We start from the raw sequence: 16719 nt of genomic DNA, 5'->3' as shown, positions 1-16719 counted from the left end.
CAATACTGTTATCTTAACATTAACCATACGTACTTAATGCACTTCCAATGCATTGGATTTTGGAATAAATACCAGAATTAAAAGGCGACTTTCCTCATGAGTGATCATCACAGACACAATAATCAAATATTCTAGTGATAATGATTTTAGTGCAGGCCACTGACAACATTCAGTGTGTGTGCGCGTGTGTGTGTGTGTGTGTGTGTGTGTGTGTGTGTGTGTGTGTGTGTGTGTGTTTGTATGTATGTATGTATAAAAACTCACCGATCTCTGAGTCTGTTGTTCTGGCTGGGGGAAACTGACCACCGGTGAACATTCACGGCCACACAGAGGGGGGGAAACACGATGCTACCCGTTTACTCCTCGTGTGAATTAGCCTCTGTGAGCTGTCGCCAAAAGAAATATTAAAATATAAAGTCTCCAAGACGCTTGTACAATCTTTCCTCTTTCTTTGGTTAAGGAGAAGTTTCACCGCTGCAGGTCTGATCCGTGCAGCCTGTCCCGGTTTCTGAGAGAAAAACAGGATAAAGCCTGAACCGGGTGTTTCTCTGCTGAGAACAAGGAATTAGACCACATGGAAGTGATGAAAGTTTGTGTTAACAAGTGAGAGAGAAAATGATTAGGCCTATACTACTTACAGGCGGATTCTGATTACGAGTGCGGAGGATTTGTCTTTAAGGAGACTTCTAACGGAAAATACGTTGAATTTCTGGGACATATGTCTTACGTGTGTGCAATAATTCATTTTAAATCTTAATTTATAGTTGTCACTGTATTACAATAACTTCCATAAATAACTGTAAGAATGTGTAACACAAAGCAGACTCACGTGCCGAGTAGTTGAGGATACAATTGCATCCTGTTTCATGAAACAGGATCAATGCTGGAGAGCCACGGACAGACCGGCGGTAGAGGAGTCTGGAGAAAGCTGGAGTCTGATTGGATAATGAGGAGCAGGTGTGCACGTGGGGACTGCCAAAGATGAAAAACGCTGCTAGCAACTAGTGGCCAGGTGGAGAATTACAGTTTGAACTGACGAGGAAAGTTAGTCATAAATACAGTATAGTAGTGGAATGTAACTGAGTAGTAGGCTACATTTACTTGCAACTTTTTTACTTATACTCTACTACATTTCAGAAGGAGATATTGTACTTTTCACTACATTTATCTGACTGCTGCCTATAGTTATTACTTTTACTGCATTTATATTATTTATACACATTTTATATACGTATATACATACATACATACTGCTATGTATGTTACATATTTAACATACTGACAAAAAGAAATACATACTTAAAACAAATAGAGTTGATTACATATGATTACATGATAGTCAGCAGTTGAATGCAATGGTGATGATGTGCTCTGAGATATTTTTCTGCTTCCAATGCAATATTTCTCTCTTTTATGTCTGAGAGTGAGTAAAATTCTTGGGATTTCAGTTTTGGTAAAGGGCTTGGGTATTTTGTCTTTACACAGACTGCAGTGTAGAAGGAAGTGGTTTTTCTTTGGGTTGCCAAGTTTGTCTGTGCTGACTAGTCTAGACGATGAGAATGAGTCTATGAGCAATGTCTTTTTCAATTTCTGGTCCCTTACAGTGTCCAGATAATCTGCTACTCTGTATTGTCTGTTCATTTTGTTCAGTGGTTGATAATAAATGTTTCTTTCTCTTTGATTATAATTTAGTTGGGACCCTGAGCACAGACATGTGGGCCCTTGACCCCTCCTGCATAGCAGTAAGACATTCAGACACAAAATGACTACAAATCACTCAACAGTTGTTTTTCATCTCTTTGTGGTTGTTTTGCATCTTTTTGAAGAACTTTTAGTCCCCTTGTGTGACATGCTAGGTAACACCTGCATTGCCCTTAACAAATGTACTGGCATTACAACTGTTGGTCCCTGGGCGACGGACTATGGCTGTCCACTGCTCCTAAATAGTTAGGATGTGCTAAATGCAGAAGATACAGTCCTTGTATATGTAAAAATGTCCTTGGCAAATAAAGAATTTATTTATTTTAGACAGACAGGACAGAATTACCAGACATGAAATAGCACTCATATTTCTGGTTAGTTAAATTTTTTGTTAGTTGATTTCAAAACATAGTGTGTGTGTGTGTGTGTGTGTGTGTGTGTGTGTGTGTGTGTGTGTGTGTGTGTGTGTGTGTGTGTGTGTGTGTGTGTGTGTGTGTGTGTGCGCGCTTGCATGTGTGTGAGTGTGTGTGTTTCAGTGGTAGCCTACTTCCTCGTTATTTTACATCAGAAGTGATTTATTTCGTAAGAAGAGTAATGGTAATAATGTTAACACAAATGACTAAAACACATTCTTTCATTTACCTCTTGTTCTATACGTATGTTGATATTTTGATATACATCTAACAAACCAGGCATATCAAAAAATAAACTTTCATGGCCAGATACAATCTGACAGAAACAGATATTGATATTGAATTGAAGCAGTTTTTGCTGCTAATCTAATTTCTTAAGTTTTAACAGTGCAACTATATTTAATGAATGACTAAACTAGGTAGTTACTAGAGACCTTAACTTTTTTAAGCCCCAAAATGAGTTTTTTCTGATTAGGTTGATGAGGAAGTCTCAGTGGTCTTTGGATATACTGTATAAAAACTTCTGTGCAAGATAGTTTGGTTTCATCAAATATTTCAACACAGTATTGTCTAACTGAGAGGTTGTAAAATATCATGAGCTCTATGTGACTGGAAGCACAAAAGTTAATTTCTCTGTAAACCTGCTGGCATGATATGATCACGGAATTTCCAAGGAGGGACTGCAGGAAGGAAGCAGATATATCATGGTTAAATTAGTCTTGTGGTTAAACAAACAAGCTTGTTGGTTGGCAGTGAGTATATAAAGACGTGTGTTTAACAGCTGTTTCAAACTCTTCAGTCATGGACAGAAGTGTGCTGCTGCTCCTGTTGGGTCTGCAGGTTTTCCTGCTCATCGCATCCTTTACTTGTACTAATGCAGCCGCTCTGGTGACAGATCCTCAACAACTGCCTCCTTATAGGGTAAGAAGATCCACTGACTGTGAAAGGCTTCTGGTATTGTCACAATGTCCTTATTGACAATTGTTTTCTCTCAGAGTCAGGTCTAAATATTAAACGTGCATGATGCTTGCTAAATTAGATGGGTTTCAGGTGACAGCCTGCATAATACAATGTTATACATATGAATATCCAATTAAAAACAAATATGCTGACAAACGTAATCGCTGCCTGGATTATGTTCACCCTGCAGTGTTTTCTTTGATGAAGTGGAGCACAACACCCACCGAGGTCGCAGAGGTGGGCGTGGTGGTCACCGCAGACTTTACCTGTATTAAACCAAGACCTTTATATTTTCCTAACCTTAACCAAGGGCTGCCAAAGCCTAAACAAAACAATATAAAATGTAACAATCATGTTGTCACCATTCTTTTTACAATATCAGAAATGTTGGTCATTGAACATTTCACTGCTATTCAGCTGTAACATTTTTGCGACTTGTCAGATACGTTAATTGTATTGTATAGTATTAATAGAAAATGTAATCTGACCGGCATTACGTTTCCTTCAAAACATATACTATTGCAAATAAGATGTGTTTTAATGCAATTTCTAGGAGACAGGGTTGCATTAAAAGTACTAAGTAGCCAAACTATGTAAATTGTTTTCTCAGAGGAGTTTAGAATCAGTTTAGATCACCAGATGGATGAATCATCACAACATTGCTCTCCCAGCATTTTAAAAACATGCATACTGTTTTATAGCTGAAGCTAAAGTAAAAGCACACCTTTCTTCCCTGTTCTCTGTTTTGTACAATTACAAGTGCATGTACTGTATTTATAAATCTTTTTACAAAATATGTTTTAAGGTATATATCATTGTTTTAAATAAATTAAACCACAAATAATTTCATTGCAATATTGACACTATCACCCCATTTTCCCATTTTTTTTGCCTTGTTACCCTGTAACATTACTGTTCCATGTAATTACTAAATACTTAGTAACCTAAAAAGTACTTACAGTGTTATTTATTTCTAAGTCCCTTTTAATAACAACTTGTTACCCCCTTATTCCCTCACCTCTTCCTTGTATTTACATATTTGTCCCAGTATAAGTACCCAGTATTTTATTGAGAACCCCCACACACACTGTGTGGGCTGTAATTTTAAGCATAAAGATTTTTATCTATTTGAATTAGCAATTTGTAGCTCATCAATTCATTGGGAATTGACAACTGCAATTTGTTATAGGTGGGGAGTAGAAATGACCACAACAGAGAGACATTTGGAAACAGACGTGCAAGATATTCCAACTGTAGCTGGAAACCAGGAGCATGTGGACCGATGGCAAGAGTAAGATCAAACTTGGTTAATGCAGATTTTATTCCTTTCTATTTTTACAATTAGGTTACTAAATCTCTCAGAATCTGCATCTCAATAAACAGTTGCAAAAGATCATCACTGTCAGAACATTTTAATTTTGCTCATAATTGAATGGCTGAGCAAGTTGTATCAATAATAGTTCTGAAAACTGCTGGGTTGTTATTTGTTAATTCAGAAATATAATTCTTTGAACTGTTCTGCTGCTGTAAATTTTATAACTATCTCTATTACAGACCCTTCCTCGTCCTCCTCCTCCTTCTCCTCCCACTGGGTAAGAGATTATTCCTCATGTGAACACACATATATACCCAGCATGCTTGATTAAAAGACAAAATATACATTAAAATTGTGACTAGAGAGAAAGATCATTTGTGCTATCAATCAGCAGGATTTGGAAAAAATAAAAATGGACGGGCCAACAAGACAGTGTAGCAACAGTAAGTAATGGGGCTGGGGCTTAGCAAATGTCAGTTGAGAAGCCATTTCGTGTAACTTCTTTCTTTGTGTCTCACTCTCTCTTTGTGCAGACCAGAGGAATTCTTACAGAAGGATGGATGGACAGAGGGATGGGCGTGGTGATAGATAGTAATAGATTCAGTGATTGATAGTGCGCTGTTAGTGAATTGTTTAAAGCAAAGTCCATTGGCTCAATGCTCAAATGCTATTGCTGTCAACAGCTGCATGGTCAATAGTGAGTGACAGAATTACTCACTGCTGTGCTGAATAAAGTGCTTACAGTACATTGTTTTACAGTATATGTTCCTCTACAATGTATACATATCACAATAAAATGTACTACTGATTAAAAACAATGAAAGAATGAACACACCTTTTGTTTTACTTAGTCTCTTTGTTGTCCCAGCTGGTCTTTAAGCAGTGACAATGATCACAACTGCTTCCCTAAACTGGTGAAAGATTTACATTTCAATTTGAGCCGCTAATTCTCTTTTGCATGGTTGCACTGTGTACACATGAAAGCTAAGCAAAAGCCAAACATTTGGATGAACATAAAAAAACTGTCAGATAAAGGTAATACATCTTTTGCAAACACACTGCAACTATTATTCCATGTGCTTTTTAATGACAAGGATTGTTTAAACTGTTTAACATATGTTAAATATATACGTATTTCTTAACAATTTGACACAATAAACAATAACTTGATGCATAAGGCAGGACACTACTCTACCCTACTTTAACATTTTAAGTAAAAGTTTGACATTTTGGGAAATACTCTTATTCGTTTTATTTTCGAGAGTTCGAGAGTTTTTGGACATATTACAACATAATAAAAATTAGAAGTTGATGAGAGATGGAGGTTGTTATACCTTGTATTTATTTCTTTATATTGCTCAATTGCTGTGATGCTTCCTCATTATTGTTCCATAAAAGTGTTTTTTGGTGCAACATTTGTTCACGTCTTACAACAGTTATCACTCATCTGAAAAGCATCTAATTATAACAACAGTGATCTTAAAGGTATAATATGCAGCGCTTTCCTCAAAAAACAATGCATAAACTAATACAAAAGCAACCCCTCGCAATCATCACTTACAAGATAATTACCATCATGTTTTTTGTATTCCTCCGTGCCCTCCTTCATTTGACGGGATAAATGTTACTAGCAACTGACAGAACTGGCGACAGAAACCACACACTATAGCTTTAACAAACCATCTGGCGTGTCAGGTTAGCTGGTAAGTAGTCTCGCTTTGCCAGACCTTCCTCCACAGCGCTGCAGAGGAGGTTCTGGCTAGTCCACACAGCATTCCAGGATGGGAGAAAAACGTGCTCTGGTTTATTGGCATTTCTTTAAACCAATCACAATCGTCTTGGGTGGTGCTAAGTGCCGAGCTGAGCTTCGGTGCAGCTGCAAAAAAGCCTCTGGAAGGAACTTGTTTTGGTGGAACATGTGTACGTTCAAAAGTTGTTTTAGTCGTGCAACAGAAAACTCAGATTGGACAGATAGTCTAGCTAGCTGTCTGGATTTACCCTGCAGAGATCTGAGGAGCAGTTAACCATAGTCCTCATAAATCTCCCAGAGTTTAAAATTACAACACATAGAGAGCGGAAGGAAATGGACATCCGGCTGAAATGAGTGAAATAATAATAATTGACAGGGGGCATGGGCGGGTTACAACCCCCCCCCCCCAATAATCACAACTGGCCAGGGCAACCCCCTGCAAAAAAACCTATTATAATTTCCTTTACATAAATAAAGACATTTGCACCATAAGTTGATGCAGAAAAGGCACAAATTGTTGCAGAAAAAATCACCAGAAAACAGGAACATTTCAACATTTCAATTATGCTCAAAAGATGAGATCTCAACTCACAACTCAACCTCAGAGTCAGTTACTATGGTAACTGAGCCTGTGAACCTAACCTGTTCGGGAGCAGGTTTTCTTCAAGAAACCTCGAGTTCCTCTCAGTCTCCTCCCTCTGACACAGCGCTCTTTCATTTCCTCATTCATTCATTCAGTCTGTATCAGGCGCAATTTAGTGCAGTTTGTTATCTGCATGAATACAAAAACAGTGTTGGTTTATTAACTCTGTTAAGCAGACTATAAAACGTTTTTTTCTCGAACATGGCATGTCCTGTTGTCGACGATGATGAAGAAGCTGTAGGCCTATAACTTCGCAGAGAGTTAAACATACGTCAGGAGATGATATTGATGCCCCAACTATGTATTTTCATTTCCAGATATCTAACTATTAGGGAGGATACTTTTTTTTCACAGTCCATCAGAAATGTACATAACTTTATCTGTCCTCATATCGCTAGCGTCCACCAGTTTTCACCAGTAATATTAGGCTATACTTGTGATTACATTTTAAATTAAAACACTATATTGGAACCTACGCATAGCTCGAGCAGCAATTTTCTCCCACGCCAATTCTCGCTCTTTTGCAGCAGCAGCAGCAGCAGCAGCAGCTGTGTTGTTGTTTTTTTTAATGAAATATATGTTCAAACTCGCTGTATGTACACATAAGTATTTCCAGTTCCAGAGGGGCTAAATACACTGACCGATTTTTTTGTGGTTGTTGCCATGGTGAATCGTAGTATCATGGCTCCATTCATGCTTTTTATAGTGGTGGTGCATGCGCTTAACTCTGAGTGAACCTACTCTGAATTGATTGAACCAACTCAAATCAACTGTTCTGGAACCGAAAACTCAGAGTTTCCCATCTCAGGGTAAATCAACTCAGAGTTCAGGGTTAGACTCAGAGTTTGCTAAACCTCCTTCCTGAAACGGGCCCTTGGCTCTGTAAATGGAAAATAAACAGAAAGGAATGCATTAGCCACAAAACAATATTCCAGCCAACTGGCAACAGGCGGCAACAGTTGATGGTAGAGGTAGAGGCGGCATGAGACTGTGCCGGCCGGCCAGTAGTTATCTAACTGTGAATCTGGGGGGCGGAGCTTCTGAAGGGGTGTATTTGTTTGGCAGTTGAGTTCAAATATCAACAATCGTTGCACAGCATCACTTACTTTGCACCTTTAAGTGTGACTTGCATCATGCTGACAGTAGCCTAATGCAGCATGGCAGACATCCTGTTATAACTTCCTCTTTGTCCGTATTGGTTCCAGCGAGCATATAAAGGCTTTGAGCGGGCTTCAGTTCATCAGTCATGGACAGAAGTGTGCTGCTAGTCCTGTGGTGTCTGCAGGCTTTCCTGCTCATCACATCATTCACTTCTACTGATGCAGCCGCTCTTGTGACAGATGATCATCAACAACAGTCTATTGATTTGGTAAGAAATGTACTGATGGAGCTTTCCCAAAGGACGATGGATTCACATTGTGTTTTCTTGTTGGAATGTTTAGGTGTAAATGTCAAACATGTTGCTGAGAAAGAAAGATTCAAATAAAAATTTAAAAAAATCTGTTTGGATTTGCAGTAATTTCTATCCACAAAGATTACAAATTAAAAATGTATAGTGGAACAGTAGAAGGTGGTTTTCTGTGTAAAATAATGCATTTTGTCATTATTATGCTCATTTTGTTATACTGCACTGTAGGTGGCAAGAGGGGAAAAAAGAACAGGATCAAAGCAGCCGAAAAAGCCATGTGGCTGGTTACATGGAGGATGTGGCTTCCCGCTAAAACTTAACTTGTTTGATTTTGAGTGTATTTTGCAAATGTAACTACAATGAACCTCTAATGTAAATTACAGTATACTCAGTTAACAGTTCTCTCTCTCTCTAGGACCAGTAGTGTTTTGGTGGTATACTGGTACGATATGCCGGCACCATGTTTCCACTTGAATACAAACTGGGAGACCTGAGCGTTCCACTCCAATCAACCCAACTCTAGATGTCATCCGCACAAATGATTTTCTGCACAAAGGTTGCATATGTCATTTATTTTCAATGTAATTTTCGAAGACAAAAAGTTGTATTGTAGTGCTTGTGAATACCCACGGATTTATTATGTTCATGGTACAGGGTTTGTTTGACACTGTATTCATCTCTTAAAATGAGAAATATTTGTCTCTGCTCTATCCTTAACAAGTGTATAAATCAGTTATCAATTAAAGAAGCAGATTATGACATTTGGGGATCGTCAGATTAAATAAATAGTTAGTTATATAAATACACTTATTCACATACACTTGCAGTATCTAGCCTGTCTCACCTACCAGCACTCCTAAAGCTCACTAATTTAAATGTTATATCTCCTAACCTTTTGCTGGCTGTAGCCTTAGATTTACTGTAGAAAAGAGAGCGGTTTCAATTGTCTGATCTAACTAAGAAAATGTACAATTGCAAAACAAATTCAAACATGTCGCATATTATATCTAGTTTAGCTGTTTTCAATGACAAAGACTTGATTAAACGGTTTGATATCATTACAATAAATGTAGTAGTTAAAACAAAAATGATTTAGGTCTTTAGTCTTTAGTGATACTAAACTAATACTACTTTTTAAAGAGGCAATCTACTTTTTATGATCTGATATTCCAAGTGCTGCATAATGTGACCGCAAGATGGAGCCATTTGGCCTTGATTTTATTTTTTTACAGAAATAGTTTACTTTATGTGCTTTGTTGCAAAGTAATGTGGTTGGTGTAAAAGTCCACATGGAGTGTATCAACTCTTCAGCTTCCATTATCACACTGCTTTTACGTAAGAATGTCTTTCTGACAAACATCACAACACAGAAGAAGCTTTTCTATAAACAGGCACGATTCCCCTCATGTACACTTAGAGGTGCCCTGTATTGACCACCGTATGTTAGTGGCACTGGCAGTCACAAAGAAGTACTAGAGCAACTAGGGTTGCTTATTTGCTCAAGGGCACATCAGCAGTGGACAACATTGCATTATTATTTTATTACTAATTAATAATAAAACACCGTTCAGTTTCTTTGCTCGCTGCTAAATGCACATTTGGTCCACTATCTCAAAATCAGATTTTTCCATACCACACTGCTAGTGTTTTATTTACTAAGGACGTTTCAAAAGTATTTCCTTTTTTCAGATGCAAAGAGTGAACAAGGTACTAACTTATAGGTAAATATATATTTCCCTTAAGTTCAAATCTTCCCTTATTACAGTAAATTAGATATTGAAGAGGTTCATCAGGTGAAAAAAAAGAAACAATTTTCATGTGACAACGGGCTGACCACCACTTTTTTTCACGAAACTGTGAAAATAAATACGACAATATGACCTACAGACAAACAGTGATCAATCAGGAGAGAGGTGGGTAGCATTCATTTGGAGTCATGTTTCTGGTCTGCAAACAGCAGACAGACCCCAGTTGAACATAGTGGAGCATTTGGCAGCTAAAGAACAAGATATTTCAGGAAAATGTCCAAGACTGCAGGGGGAAAATACAAAATAACAATTTCACGGATACATGCAATGATTGAAAGAAGCAGAGATATCAGTCACATAAACAAAGTCAAGGTTAAATTGGACTTGTAGTTAAACAAACCATTTCAAATAGTGTACAGGTGGATGTGCATGTGAATGGGTTATCTTGCATTTTAACAGTGTTTCCTCATATTTATGTCAAATATCAAACCTGTTGTTCAGGCGGAGCATCAAAAGACAGCTTTTGTTCCAATTGGGCTGGCAGGTTAGGGTGTGGGTTAATTTCGCAAAATTCCCAAGTGTTACCTTCCTTGAAAATTTTCCAGAGGATTTGAAACAAAAGGAAGCAGAGATTTCAGGGCGTGAATGCTGCATGTGCACACACCCTTTTAACTGCCTCCCATGTTGTTCACATGGAAATGATTAGTCAGCAGTGAGTATATAAAGATCTGTGTGTTTCAAACTCTTCAGTTCATCAGCCATGTACAAAAGTGTGCTGCTGGTCCTGTTGGGTCTGCAGGTTTTCCTGCTCATCACATCCTTTACTTCTGCTGATGCAGCCGCTCTGGTGCCTGATGATCAACAACGACAACAACAAGAGTCTCCTGATCTGGTAAGAAGATCCATGCAGGAGCTGCAAAATCTTTGATTCAAGTTGTGTTTTCTCGCAGGACTGTTTCAGTCTAAATGTCAAACATATTGCTGCAAGTGAGCTGTGAAACACGAGGATTTTTTCGGTTTGTATTGGCATTTTGGAGTCACAGCACAGATGTATACCAGTGACTTTGAATAAAAGTACACATTAGAGCTGTAGACAAAAAAAAACAAGGTCTAATTTCTCCTGATTTTGTTATAGCTGGAGGGAGTAAGTGTGCACGAAAGAGAAAGGAGAAGACAAAGAGATAAACGACGAGCACCCAACTGCAGGTTGAGGCCGGGTGCATGTTCAAGCATAGGAAAGGTAAAACAAAATTTCCTTGATTTTATAGTTTTTCTTTTTAATTTACAATATAAAAGTAAATATCCCCAGAATTTTAAAAAACAGTAGATACTCATCATTGAAGAGGCTGATACCAGTCGGTGAGTTTGTTTTGTGTTGATTGCAACGCTGATATCAGTTCATCATTTTTTGTGTTTGTTCTGTCACAGTTTAACCTCGATGGTGAAGACGAAAAGGTATTTAATACAAATTACTGGAAAAGAATAATACAAACAAATAAGTAGGTCGAGTCTGTAATGTTAGGGGTGTCCTATGCTGCTGTTGGTGCTGCCTTCAGGCACGACACCTGCAGACAGAAAACAGAGTAAGCCAAGCTGTTATACTGCTGTTTTATTATCTTTGAGCTGTTTGAGACTCTCTTTTATTCTCTGTTTACAGATTCCAAATACACCAACCCATCCCCCCACTGTTGGCTTTAGACAAAACAAGGTAAATGTGCTTCATATTTTTAATTTAATCAACCGCTAGATTAATTAATTGATTGACTTGAACAGACATATATTGAGATGGGTTTTTTTTTTACATGTCAGTGACTTTTCTCCTTTTTTATGTCAGGGTTGAAACCGAATAAGCCTGACTTAACTCCTGAAGACAGACGTGAAAACCTGCATCTTCTCTTCAAGAAAGCTTTTCTCTTTTGCTTTGCCATGTGGTGACAATAATCAATCATTGCATGAACTTTGCATTGTGAATGGAAAGTCTTTATATCCAATGCCAATATGATAAGGCTCCCAACAGCTACATTAAAGGTCAATACTTCTCCTTACTCCTGTGATGAAAACGTGCCAGCAAGCCATGAAATATAACATTAATCAATGTTACTGCATCGTTTTTTGCTACTAGCTACTATTTTTGATACAGTTAATTCCCTACAGTTATTTTTTGTTATGTTTTACTCTGGGTATGTACTGTATGTTCCTGTGTATGTATTGCCTTTTTTTACCTGATTAGCACCAAGACTAATTCCAATCAACTGTCTTGACATGGCAATAAAGTATTGAACTTGAACTTGTTCTGCTCACATCGTCTAATTGTTAGTATTGTTCAACTGTATGTGCTCCTCAGCAATTTTACACATAAAAAAACTGGAAAAACAAATTAAAAAAAGGATAACCATCCTTTAAACCATCTTTTGAATTGCTGATTGTGTGTGTTCCCTGCAGGTTAATTCAGCCATTATTACCGTAAATCATATCGGAGGCTAAATTTGAAGAAGAATCACATTGCTAAAGACATAGTTTTGTTAAAATCATTTAAAATCAGTTCTGTAAATGTAATAGTTTTGTCTTTACGGATGCTCTGATAAATTGCTTACAAATGTCAGTGCTGTTGATTATAAGGTTCACTCTGTGTACTTGCAAACAAACAAAATAAAGTGTTTGAATTAAGAATACATCTTTTAGGGCTTTGATTATTGATATTCTATGTGAGGTTAGCTATAACTTTCTGATAAACAGCAAACCTCAGAATAAGCTTTTTGCTTAATAAGAGCAAACAGTTTCATTTAAATGCTAAACATGTTAGTAAACTGAGAGCTGCCCAGTATAACCACAGTCTGTTACTAATTTGATTACAGCTGTGAAAGTTTCTCTTTCATTAGTGTTCATTAGTGGTCAGCTGATAAATTAAATAATGTATTTCTGTATATTCTCAAAACATATGAAGTAGTACTGCTCTCTGTGTTCACTGGCTACATACTATACATTTTGTAAAATGAATAACAAGATGATTTGTTCAATATTGTTCAACCAAGACTTCATACAGTTCAGTGAAGTTTAGGTGCAGTAACCTCAGGAAGTTGTCAGCAAGACATGAGATACGACACATATGCCATTTTCCTTGTGGTTAGCCTATAATAAGAAAAACAATGTTATAAATCAATGGACTTTGTAGACTTGTCACTTTCTGTGTACTGCGCTCCACAGCTGTTTTTTTTACACATTAAATAAAAGAAAGCCACTGAAATGAAAAGCAAGCAGTTTGTATTTTTAATTGAAGACTATTTACCTGAGGTTGTGTCTCAAAGAGGATCTCCTATTTCTAAATCTAGTGCTAAAGGGGCTGTACTTGGGAAAAAACAGCAGACTGGCATTGCCTCCATACAGAGGCACCTATGTTTCACACTCTCATGCACTAACATACATGCACGGGCGAACCGGCTATCAAAACAAAGAACAGAGAAGCTCGGATTACAACACACACAGAGGGAGTGTGACTTAATTCTCTGTTAAGGACGCCATTACTCCACTAAATCTTTACATACGAAATATTGGTTTGCTGCTATATTAATGTTCTGAATGCCGAGTACAGCCCCTTTAAATGTACATGTTGCGTCTTACAACATCTTCAAATCACTACACATTAAAAACTCGGACCATAGCATTGTATACTGCATTGTAAAATCGCTCACTTGCTTCAGATGTTATCAGCTGATTGAATGGCTGTTATCAGTTGTTATCACTAGATTTTAGATGGTATGGTCCTACTCTACTGCTATCTCCTAGTTGGCTCAGTAGGCCGTTATCATCTCAGCCTTCTGAACCATTAACATTATTATAGTTTTTTTTAACCTTTATATTATTATTTCTTTTGAATAAACTGCGTGAACTTGGCTACAGCCACTGTGCATCACCTCCACCTCCCCCACCTCAACAGGGTCGTGGCCCCCCCCACCAATGCCCTCCTTAAAGGTCCCCTCCACCTCCACCCCTCCTCCCACCTCAGTGACGACTCTCTCCATTCACGAGAGGGACGTCAACAGACTCTTTAGGAGACAGAATCCCAGGAAAGCTGCTGGACCGGATGCTGTCTCCCCATCCAGCTTGACCCCCTGCAGTTTGCCTACAGAGCCAATAGGTCTGTAGACGATGCGGTCAACCTGGCCCTACACACATCCTCCGGCACCTGGACTCCACAGGAACCTATGCCAGGATCCTGTTTGTGGACTTCAGCTCTGCCTTCAACACCATCATCCCGGCTCTGCTTCAGGAGAAGCTCTCCCAGCTAGGTGTGCCTGACTCCACCTGCAGGTGGATCACTGACTTCCTGTCTGACAGGAAGCAGCATGTGAAGCTGGGGAAACACGTCTCCTACTCACAGTCCATCAGCACCGGATCGCCCCAGGGCTGCGTTCTTTCTCCTCTGCTCTTCTCCCTGTACACCAACAGCTGCACCTCCAGTCACCAGTCCGTCAAGCTTCTGAAGTTTGCGGACGACACCTCCCTCATCAGACTCATCTCTGATGGAGACGAGTCCGCCTACAGGTGGGAGGCTGACCACCTGGTGACCTGGTGCAACCAAAACAATCTAGAGCTCAACGCTCTAACGACAGTGGAGATGTTTGTGGACTTCAGAAAGAACCCAGCCCCACCTGCCCCCATCACCCTCTGTGGCTCCACAATTGACACTGTGGAGTCTTTCCGCTTCCTGGGAACTACCATCTCCCAGGACCTCAAGTGGGAGCTGAACATCAGCTCCCTCGTGAAGAAAGCACAACAGAGGATGTACTTCCTGCGGCAGCTGAAAAATTCAACCTGCCAAAGACAATGATGGTGCACTTCTACACAGCCATCATTGAGTCCATCCTCACATCCTCCATCACCATCTGGTACGCTGCTGCCACTGCCAAGGACAAGGGCAGGCTGCAGCGTGTCATTCGGTCAGCTGAGAAGGTGATTGGCTGCAATCTGCCGCCGCTCCAGGACCTATACGCCACCAGGACTCTGAAGCGTGCTGGAAAGATTGTGGCTGACCCCTCCCACCCCGGTCACAAGCTCTTTGAGCCACTCCCCTCTGGCAGGAGGCTGAGGTCCATCAGGACCAAAACCTCACGCCACATAAACAGTTTTTTCCCCTCCGCCACTAGCCTTCTAAACAAGGCCCGGAAACCACCCTGACTCTTTCCAAACTACTCCTCTGGCTCCTCATGCCACTGTACCTACTCTGCTGTGGCGTTCCTTTTCACTACTGTTTAACTTATTTTACTATTTATTTAAATTTATTTTATGGTTATTAATACATACTGTGTGTATATGTTTATACTTATATTGTTTATATTCTTTTTATCCTTCTTATATTTGAATGTGTGACATGCTCCAACAGCACCATGACAAATTCCTTGTATGTGCAACGTTCTTTGCAATAAAGCCCTTTCTGATTCTGATTCTGATTCTGATTCTGTTTGAAATTTTTTGCACACGGTTTAAAATCATTCCCTTTTTATTATATAAATCAAATACATAATCACATACATACTGTAATCACAATATAATTATATCAAATACAATTTGAGTATCTGAATGCTGAGTGTGGACTGAGTGAGTACATTTATCCACAGATCCTTCAAAACCTTCCCCGTGACATGTACACTTCTCTCTGCTGATAATACTTGCACGTTTTGTTCAGAAAAATAATCTTCACAAATAAACACCACTTTTATGATTTGTGAAGTGTAAATGCAAATGCCAGAAGTGAAAAGGTAACCTTAGGCTATAAACGCACTACACCGCGGTCGCATGCCCCACTGGCTTGAGTTCGGCGTGATGACGTTTAAAGTCTCAGTTAGCCACTTGTTAGCAACCACCTTTTTTTAGACACGTTCAAGTTCATAATTCACGAGTGGGGCTGATGTATTTTATGTCGTAGACCAAAACATGAACATCTCTAAAGCTTGTGTTAACCACAGACCTTATTTTGAGCATCTATCTTCCTTGAACACTCTATTGAGTGTATAATGTATAGAATGAGTGAACAAGGAGTGATTTGGGACACAGCCATTGTTGACTTACATGATTGTGACTGAGTAGCACAAGCACGTTGCCGGCTACCTAGTTTGTTAGCTGTTAGCTTGTCAGAGTAGTTCATCAACTAGCCCTGTGAGTCCCTGGATCACCAAGTTTACAGAGCCAGGGCCTTCTAGCATGTTAGTAAAACCCTAGTCTCGCTTTGCCAGACCTTCCTCCACAGCGCTGCAAAGGAGGGTCTGGCTAGTCCACACAGCATTCTGGGATGGGAGAAAAACGTGCTCCGGTTTATTGGTATTTGTTTAAACCAATCACAATTGTCTTGGGCGGTGCTAAGCACCGGGAAAAGCCACGGTGTCTCTGCAAAATAGCCTCGGGAAGGAACTTGTTTTGGTGGAACATATGTACGTTCAAAAGTTGTTTTAGTTGTGCAACAGAAAACTCAGATTGGACAGATAGTCTAGCTTAGACATGTGGAAGAAGAATACAAACTACGTCAGTGATGTGCCCAATGATGTCTCTCTACATAAGTATGTGATTTTCCAAAACATGAATATTTTAGTGGTCAACTAGGAACCAAAAGAATTTCATACTGAAAAGAAGAATCCAGTTTTAGTTTTCTGTTACTGGGCGGTGCAGCTCGACCACTGAGGAAACACAGACCAGAAGAAGGAAGAATTTATTTAAAAAAGAAACCAAATCTTGATGGATTAAAAGCGAAAGGTAGCTTGCACATTCCCTTTGGTGTTAGCTGCGGTAA

The 16719-nt window shown here is 39.1% G+C and overlaps 1 protein-coding gene and 2 long non-coding RNA genes across 9 annotated transcripts in view; 2 read left to right on the top strand and 1 right to left on the bottom strand.

The window, feature by feature from the left end:
• The window catches only part of si:ch211-106h4.9 (rab effector MyRIP), a 75073-nt gene extending 74568 nt beyond the window's left edge, over positions 1-505 (bottom strand). For 4 of the 7 annotated variants that reach the window (XM_036004714.1, XM_036004719.1, XM_036004716.1 and 1 more), the window contains exon 1: positions 265-362. The gene's annotated coding sequence lies outside the window, so the exon portion shown is untranslated. Of the gene's footprint in view, positions 1-264 lie in introns of all 7 variants that reach the window. The other 3 variants (XM_036004717.1, XM_036004718.1, XM_036004715.1) reach the window with 3 other exon arrangements.
• A 2356-nt stretch (positions 506-2861) lies between these two features.
• Positions 2862-4309, top strand: LOC118495750. Its single transcript, XR_004898178.1, has 2 exons — positions 2862-3035; positions 4264-4309. It is a non-coding gene; the product is annotated as an uncharacterized LOC118495750 (long non-coding RNA).
• Positions 4310-4376: 67 nt separating this feature from the next.
• LOC118495751 lies at positions 4377-5137 on the top strand. Its single transcript, XR_004898179.1, has 3 exons — positions 4377-4666; positions 4784-4832; positions 4923-5137. It is a non-coding gene; the product is annotated as an uncharacterized LOC118495751 (long non-coding RNA).
• Positions 5138-16719: the final 11582 nt, after the last annotated feature.

This window comes from Sander lucioperca, chromosome 9 (genome assembly GCF_008315115.2).
Source record: "Sander lucioperca isolate FBNREF2018 chromosome 9, SLUC_FBN_1.2, whole genome shotgun sequence".
In the NCBI taxonomy this organism is placed as follows: Eukaryota; Metazoa; Chordata; class Actinopteri; order Perciformes; family Percidae; genus Sander; species Sander lucioperca.
Note: the sequence above shows the minus strand (reverse complement) of the source record. Positions and strands in the feature narration are given on the sequence as shown.